Source organism: Echinops telfairi, unplaced genomic scaffold, assembly GCF_000313985.2.
Source record: "Echinops telfairi isolate 266 unplaced genomic scaffold, ASM31398v2 ScPeMD7_7424;HRSCAF=8462, whole genome shotgun sequence".
Classification (NCBI taxonomy): domain Eukaryota; kingdom Metazoa; phylum Chordata; class Mammalia; order Afrosoricida; family Tenrecidae; genus Echinops; species Echinops telfairi.
Window position 1 is genome coordinate 93,569,631 of NW_022111324.1, and position 7,323 is coordinate 93,576,953.

Genomic DNA, 7,323 nt, shown 5'->3' on the forward strand with positions numbered 1-7,323 from the left:
ACAGGCTGTCCACTTCTGAGAAATAAGCCACTGAAAACCTTATGGATCGTATCAAAACATTGTCAAATGCTGAAATCCTCATGAATCGATGCAGAACATTGGCAGAGATAGTGACAAAAGATGCGCCTCTCAGGTCGGAAGGCACTGCAAATACAATTGACGAAGAACTGCCTTCTCGAAGTAGAGTTAACCATAATAGCGTGGATGAAGTATAGCTTGTGGGAGGTAAGGCCTTCGGGGCCTTCATTTACTGACGGGACATGACTCGAAATGAGAAGAAACAGTCACAAGCATCAATTAATAATCACAACTTGGAATGTATAAAGTATAAACTTTGGGAAATTGCAAGTTGTCAAAAATGAAATGGATGCCAAATAAAATGGTCTTTTAATAATCAATCAATCAATAAAAATGAAATGGAACACATAAACATCAATATTGTAGGTGAGCCGAAATGGACTGGTATTGGCCATTGTGAATCAGAAAATCAGATGGTTTACTATGTGGAATGACAGATTCAAGAGGAATGGTGTTGCATCATCATCAAAAAGGACATTTCAAGATCTATCTTGAAATACAATGTTGCCTGTGATCAGATAATATCTATCTGCATCCAAGGAAATCCAATCAATACAACTGTTATTCAAATTTACACACCAACCAATAAAACTAATGAAGCAGAAATGGAAGAATTCTACCAATGTCTTCAGTCTGAAATTGATCAGCTGTACAGTCAAGATGCATTAATACCTTATTATTTGGGCTTACTTATAATCCATTTAAATTTATTCTAGTTTTTAATATTTTTTGCTTTCTTCTCTATTGAGGTTTTTAATCTGTTTTACTTTGTTATTCTTGTTAGTTTTTTAAATGTTTTTCTTGATATGAAACGCAGGATAGAAACATCTATAGAGACAGTAACTGGATCAATGGATCCTTGGGAGTATGGCAGGGGAGGTTGCGGGGAAATGAGGAGCCAATAATGATGTGTACAGACAAAAAAAATGTTCTAAAATTGAGTGTGGTACTCATTGCACAACTCTTTTTAGTGATTGAACTGTAAAATTGTATGGTATGTGAATTATATCCCCCCCCAATATTTTTAATTTAAAAAGATGTATTAATAATTATTAGCAATTGGAATATAAAAGTTGGAAAATAAAAAGAGGAAGAAACAGTAGTTGGAAAATATGGTCTTCTTGATGGAAACAAAATTGGAAATCGAATGATAGAATTTTGTAAACCAATATCTTCATTTTATATTTTAAATCCTTTATTGGTATATAGTTCACATATCAGACAATTCAATAGTTCAATCATATTAAAGAGAGGTGATATCATCACCAAAATGAATTTTAGACATTTCCTTCTTTCTGGTTCTCAGTTTATTAGTGCCCCATTTCCCTCACCCTCCCCTGCCACACCCCTAACAGGCCAGTAATCCAGTTATTGTCTCGATAGATTTACCTATCCTGGATTTTTTATACAGAAAAACATAGAAAAACTCAATAACAGACAAACAAAAAAAAACAATGACAATACAAAGTAAGACAGAGATAAACCTCAATTGAAAGAAAGCAGGAAAATACTAGAGCAAATTTAAAATGGTTTAAAAAGGAGAGTCAATGATAAGGTGTTAAGTCTTAACCTAACAGCATCTGCCATGTTCCACTGTCCAGAGCACTCTGCATGATAGCGAGGCTCCTCACAGCCCTGCTCTCTGGTCAGAGGAATTCACCGGAGGCTTAATTCACATGTATTCCCCTACCTCCCCCTTTTTAAACTGAAACAACCTTTAAATGGGTCAAAAGGGAGATCAAATGATAAGATCTTACATTTTAACCTAACTACCTCTGCCGTAATTGACTTTATGACAAGGCTATTCACATCCCTCAACTATGGTCAGAGGGGATTCACAGGAAGCTCGATCCATGTGAAAGCCAACAACTTCTTCATTGCAAAGAGCTTTTCCAACAAAACTCTACCCATGGACCTCTCCAGATGGAATACATACAAATCAAACTGACAACATCTGTGGGAAGAGATGATGGAAAAGCTCAATATCAGCAATGAAACCAGGTAGGGGTCAACCGTGGAACAGATCATCTATTGCTCATATGTAAATTCTGGTTGTGGAAATTAAAACAAGTCCATAAGAGCCAAAATACAACCTTGAATCTTACCCCACCAGCCTGAATTTCAAGAACAGATTTGACTCATTGAGCACTAACGAATCTGATTCACCGTGGGAGGCCATCAAGAACATCATTCCTGAAGAAAGCAAATGGTTGGGAGGAGATGAGCCAGTCAGGGTGCAGTGTAGCAACAATGAAAGATACAACCTTCCTCTAGTTCCTTAATGCTTCCTCCCACCCACTATCATGACCCCAATTCTACCTAACAAATCCAGTTAGAGCAGAGCATGCACACTGGTACAGATAAGAACTGGAAACACAGGGAATCCAGGACAGATAAACCCCTCAGGACCAGTAATGAGAGTAGCGATACCAGGAGGGGAAGGGGAAGGTGGAGTAGAAAGGGGGAACTGAGCACAGTTATCACAAGGATCTACCTATAACCCCCTCCCTGGGGAATGGACAACAGAAAAGTGGGTGAAGGAGACATCAGACAGTTTGACATGACAAAATAATAATAATTTCTAAATTATTAAGGGTTCCTGAGGAAGGAAGTGGGCAAAGAGGGAGGGGGAAAATGAGCTGATACCAAGGGCTCAAGTAGAAAGCAAATGTTTTGAGAATGATGATGGCAACAAATGTACAAATGTGCTTGACACAATGGATGAATGTATGGATTGTGATAAGAGTTGTACGAGCCCCCAATAAAATGATTGGGGGAGGGGGGAAGCATATGGTCATTAAAAAGGCAGAAAAAAGAAAGTGGATGTCAGAGGAGACCTGCTCTTAATAGTAGAGTAGCTAAGGCAAATAAAAGAAATGATGAAATCCAAGCATTGAATAGAAACTTTCAATGGGCAGCTTGAAAAGATGAAGTAAAACATTTGAATGCAATGGGCAGCCTTAGAAAATCCAAAAGGAAGACCACCGAAACCGAAAGAACTAGCAAAAACATTCAAATGTCCAGTGGCAATATTTTTAAGCTCTTTGGGCACAATACTGAATGATGCAGGAAGCATCAAAGGAAGACCCACAGGGGGACACAGCCAACCCTGGGAGAAGAGGCCTTGTCCAGACGTGGTGGTGTCCTCCACTCTGTGAAGGCGGAGGGGCTGCAGCCCACAGGGCACCATCAGCTGTGATAGGGGCACCAGAGGCTCCGAAGCTGGGGGCCTGTGTATGGCCTTTGACCTCACCGGCAGGGGGTGGGCACTAAACAAGATTTGGTATAGTCTCAAGGCCCAGCTGTGCCACCCTCCATCTTCACGGGCCAGGGCTTCATGTTCTATGAGGTGACAATCGTCACCCGGAAGGGGCAGACGAGGGCCACCCCATTGGGGGGGGTGGGGGGGTGCATGGTGAAGCTGGCTACCTCCACCAGCACCTCCACCACCCCCTCCACCCCACCTCCACGTGGATTTCCCTGTGGTCCTCTATGAAGTGTGAGCCTAAGGCGCAGCAGGCACACGCATGCAGGCCTGCCTCAGCAAGAAACTCCCAGGCTCAAGGTGTAGCTTGCCCTGAAGAACTCAGGTCGGGCACAGCCCTGAATAAACTCTGGTGGCCTGGAGGCTATCAGCTGCGAGTAGGCGATGCTATGGTGCTGGTTGGCTGTTGGTTTGGGTCTGAAGAAGACCACAGGACTAGCCAATCGGGAATGTCTGGTCCCTGTGCCCTTGCCTGTCCTGCTTTCTTTCAAGCGTGCCTGGGGGCCCAGCCCTGGTAAAGGCTACAGCCCTTTACAAGCAAGATCTGCCTCTTTCAGCCCCTGGCCTGTGGGGGCTGTACCCAAATGGGGATTTCCTCTCCCACACTTCCCTGTGTCCCTGTTGGAGTATAAAAGTCCTTTGCTACCTCCATTCCGCCTGTGTTGTACAGCCTAATGCTTCCTCCCCGAATGTCCCCCTGCCCAGATGGATGGGCGCTTTGCTGGCAGGGGACAGTCCAGGGGACTGGTGTGGGAGGCTTCTCCTGCCGCTGTGGGCTGGACAGACCTCTCTGCACTGCAGTCATTGTTGCCCTGGCCACCCAGTTGAGGGAGCAGACCAGGGACAAGAAGGGGTGGAGCATGGAGGCTTGTGCCTACAGGGAATTACCCCAACTCCCATCTACTTTATCCAGTCCCCCTTGCCTCTGCCTCCCCACTCCCCAACAGCACCACTCTGAGCTGTGAGACAGCATCCCAGGGCTGGTGAGGAGCCCTTTTGTGCATTCAGTAGGAACAGAAAGGAGGGAAACAACAATAAAAAGAAGACTTAAATTGTGGAGGCTTGACAATAACGTAGTCCATGATGAGGTTGAAGCAGAGTCTGCTGTAGAGATAACTTTCTAAAAGTTTCTTACTGCATATGAAAATAATAATTTATAATCTACTGAGAGGGTATGAGAGTGGAGGGAGGGTGGATGAAGAGCTGATACCAAGGTCTCAATGGAAAATAAATGTCTACAAATGAATATAGGCAACACATGTACAAACATGCCTGAAACAATCAATGTATGGATTGTAACAAGAGTTTTAAGAGTCCCCAATTAAAAAAAATTCCTTTCTGTATAAGCTGTGTGCTTCCAAAGTATGTGAGAATGACCGAGGGAGAGGAGTCCCCAACCAGTGAAAGCTATGTGTTCTTTGTTCAATATCAGTAAAATTATGTGTAGATCCTGCAAAAAAAAAGGTGCAAAATAATACATAGAGTCACTGTACCAAAAAATACTAGTTGACATTCAACCATTTCAAGAGCTAGCATATGAGTAAGACACAGTGGTGCTGAAGGAAGCAGTGCAAGCTGCACAGAAAGCCTTCGCCAAAAACCAAGGCTCCAGGAATTGAAAAGTGAAATGTTCCAACAGTGCTCATGAAGCACTGGCAGCACTCACTCATGGATGTTGGGAAATTTGGACAACGACTACTGGACCAACTGACTGGAAGGGATCCAAATGTATATCTATTCAAAGAAAGGTGGTCCAACAGAATGCACAAATGATAGAACAATATCAGTGATATCATATGCAAGTAAAGTTTTGCTGAAAATCATCCAATATCGGTTGCAGCAGTACATTGATAGGGAGCTGCCAGAGGCTCAGTTTGGATACAGAGCAGAACGTGGAACAAGGGATATCATTGCCGATGTCAGATGGATCTTAGCTTACAGCAGAGAATTCCAGAAAGATGTCTTGGGTTTCATTGACTATGCAAAAGCATTAGACTGTGTGGATCATAACAAGCTATGGATAACCTTGAGAAGAATGGGAATTCCCAAACAGTTCATTGTGCTCATGTGGAACTTGTACATGGGTCAAGAGGCAGTTGTGCAAAAAGAACGAGGAAATACTGCATGGTATTTCATCAGAGAAGCTGGATTCTATGAAGAAGCATGTGACATCAGGATTGAACAAAGACTTATTAACAACCTGAGACATGCAGATGACACAACCTTGCTTGCTGAAAGTGAGGAGGACTTGAAGCACTTGCCGATGAACATCAAGGATTATATCCTTCAGTGTCGATTACAACTCAAAGTAAGGACAAACAATATCCTCACAACTGGGCAAGAGTTAACAGTATGGGAAAAAGAGAAAAAATTGAAGCTGTCAAGGATTTGTCTTGGATCCACAATCAATGCTCATGGAAGCAGCAGGCAAGAAAGCAAATGACACATTGCATTGGGTAAATCTGCCACACAAGACTTCTGTAAAGTATGAGAAATCAGGGGTGTTATTTGAGCATGAAGGTGCACCTGAAATATCAAGCCATGGTATTTTCACTCACCTCGGATGTATGTGAAAGTTAGACATTGACTAAGGAAGACTGAAGAATTGATGCATTTGAATTATTGTGCTGAGGAAAATATTGGAAGTACCATGGACTTCCAAAAGAACAAGTAAATCGGTCTTTAAAGAAGCACAGGAGGCAATTCCTCGCGCTCCTCCTTTCCAGCCTGGTCCCCGCGCTATGGCTCCCGTGAAGAAGGGCGGTGAGAAGAAAAAGGGTCATTTGGCCATCAATGGGGTCGTGACCAGAGAGAACACCATCAACATTCACAAGCACATCCATGGCGTGGGCTTCAAGAAGCGTGCCCCTCGGGCGCTCAAGGAGATTCGGAAGTTTGCCATGAAGGAGATGGGGACACCCGATGTATGAATCGACACCAGGCTCAACAAAGCTGTGTGGGCCAAAGGAATCAGCAATGTACCATACTGTATCCGTGTGTGGTTGGTTGTCCAGGAAACGTAATGAGGATGAAGATTCCCCAAACAAGCACTACACATTGGTTACCTACGTGCCTTTCACCACTTTCAAAAACCTACACACTGTCAACGTGGATGAAAACTAGTGGCTGGTTATCTAATAAAGGTTTTAAACTGCCAAAAAAAGAAGCAGCAGCAGCAGCAGCAGCAGCACAGGAACCTTGCTGGTGTAGTTGTTACATGGTGGCCTGTGATCCTCATGGTCAGCAGTTTGAAACCACCAGCAGCTCTGAGGGAGAACGACGGGGCTTTCTGCTCCTGTAAACAGTTATAGTCTCAGAAAGCCACAGGGGGTCCCTTGCTGGTTTGTTTTGAAAAAGCTCAGCCAGTTTGTTCCTCAGAGACAAGAGTGGTAAGAGTTCATCTAACATACGTGGACAGGCAAGGAGAGACCAGTCCCTGGCGAAGGACATCTTGCTTGGTAAAGTGGAGGGCAGCAGAAAAGAGGAAGGCCTTTGACAAGAGGGACTGACACAGTGGCTGCAACGATGGGCTCAAACCTAAGAACAATTATGAGGAGGGGGTAGGACCAGGCCGGGTTTCGTTTTGTTGGGCACAGGGCTGCTAGGAGTCCCAGCTGACTAGACAACACCTAACAACACTATAACTAACTTTGTATTGTAGTGTAAGGTAGGACTTGTTATTGCCACTTCTTCCCATTGTTTGAAACGCCAACATTACCCTGAGACCAGAAAAACCCAATGGTGCCTGACTGCCACTATCAACCGCTCTGATTGGGACACAGAAGATCCTGGATAGAATGGGAGAGCAAAATATACAACAAAATCCAAAATCACTGTTTTAAAAAGACCCGTTTTACTAGACTGATAAAGATTGGTGGAACCCCAAGACTGTGGCCCTTAATCACCCTCAGACTTGACCTGATCCCACCCTCATGGATCATCTTTCAGCAACAAACAGGCAGACTTGTAAAGTGAATAAT

General features: G+C 43.6%; 1 pseudogene; it reads left to right on the forward strand.

The window, feature by feature from the left end:
* Positions 1-6,054: 6,054 nt before the first annotated feature.
* LOC105979496 lies at positions 6,055-6,466 on the forward strand (annotated as a pseudogene).
* The last annotated feature ends 857 nt before the right edge of the window (positions 6,467-7,323 follow it).